General features: G+C 59.4%; 1 protein-coding gene across 9 annotated transcripts in view; it reads left to right on the forward strand.

Annotated features, from left to right (window-relative positions):
* Positions 1-958: 958 nt before the first annotated feature.
* The window catches only part of CASK (peripheral plasma membrane protein CASK), a 120,024-nt gene continuing 119,574 nt past the window's right edge, over positions 959-1,408 (forward strand). For 3 of the 9 annotated variants that reach the window (XM_011499616.1, XM_011499613.1, XM_011499617.1), the window contains exon 1: positions 960-1,082. The gene's annotated coding sequence lies outside the window, so the exon portion shown is untranslated. Of the gene's footprint in view, positions 1,083-1,408 lie in introns of all 9 variants that reach the window. The other 6 variants (XM_011499618.1, XM_011499619.1, XM_011499620.1 and 3 more) reach the window with 4 other exon arrangements.

The raw sequence follows: 1,408 nt of genomic DNA on the forward strand, positions 1-1,408 counted from the left end.
GGGGGATGGAAGGAACTTTATCGCGTGGTAGGCTCGACGTCATCCGTAATAGAGGACTGGCGGCGAGCAGGCGTGGCTCTATTAAGCGCTTTGGAGCCGAAGGGAACCTTTAAAGGGCAACGGCGGCGCCGTGTCTCGCAGGGTCTGGCAGTGCCGCAGTACCGGTGCATCACGCACATACGTCGTTATTATCGATCGGCAGTAGGGACGGTGCTCGGCAGTCGTGGTCGTTGGCGTAATTGTTGGCGGGAAGGTGGTGTTGGTGGTGGTGGTGGTGGTTGAGTCAGCATTGGTGCCTGAGAGCGCCGGTCGGATCGACGAGGTTGGCCGTGTCGGGGTCGTCCGCGGGAACACCGAGGAGAATCGGACGATTGCGTCGCGCCACGCCCGCGGCACGCGTTCGTTGTCCCGCCGGGACGGCTCTCGAACCGGTGGTGTCGAGCCTCGCGCCTCGTAACCAGAGGGAGCTGAGGTCGCGCGTAGATTCGGCGCAGGAAGACCCACGTCCGTGAGCAGCGGCAGCAGGGCGACTCTGGACCGTTGTCGCGTGGCGCCACGCTCTATGCAACCAGTCTCGCTCGGGAGCGACCATCAGTCGCCTGCGACGCCTGTGTCACGAAAGTGACAGCCAGCGCTGCTGCTGCTGCTGCTGCTACTGCTGCTGCTGCTGTTGTTGCTGCTGCTGCTGCTGCTACTGCTGCTGCTGCTAGTGGTGGTGGTGGTGGTGGTGGTGGTGGTGGTAGTGGTAGTTATACATAGTATTAGTATATTGTTCGTCATCGTAGTAGCAGTAGTAGTATTAATAGTAGTAGTAGTAATAATCATAATAATAATAATAATAATAGCAGTAGTAGTGGTAGTGGTGGTGGTGGTGGTAGTAGTGGTAGTAGTGGTGGTGGCGGTGGTGGTGGTGGTGGTGGTGGTGGTGGCGGTAGTAGTGGTGGTAGTGACGGTCGCGGCGGTAGTAGTGGTGGTCGTCGACGTCGTCGTGAGTCGAGCCCTCACCGGGCGGTTGTCCGCGCGTGTGTGGGTGCGCGCAGTGCGGCATCGACGGGGACGGGAGTCTCGTCGGCTTGAGCGAGGCCAGCGGCTGCGTCGCTATGGCGGACGACGAGGTCCTCTTCGACGACGTTTACGAGCTCTGCGAGATCATCGGCAAGTGAGTAGCGCCAACGCTGATAACGGATATACCGACCGAACGGACTCCCTGCGGCTGCCCTCTCCTCCCCCAATCCCCGCAACCGCCGTCGCCGCCGCCCGTACTATGTATGCACGTATGTGTTTGTTTGTTGTTTGTTTATTTGTTTGTATGTTTGTTTGCGCCGCGCGCGTATCTCTCTCTCTCTCTCTCTCTCTCTCTCTCTCTCTCCCTCATTGTGCGTTCGTGTGTGCGGCCGTGTGCGTGTGT

The sequence above is a fragment of the Ceratosolen solmsi genome, unplaced genomic scaffold, assembly GCF_000503995.2.
Source record: "Ceratosolen solmsi marchali unplaced genomic scaffold, CerSol_1.0 scaffold35, whole genome shotgun sequence".
Lineage (NCBI taxonomy): Eukaryota > Metazoa > Arthropoda > Insecta > Hymenoptera > Agaonidae > Ceratosolen > Ceratosolen solmsi.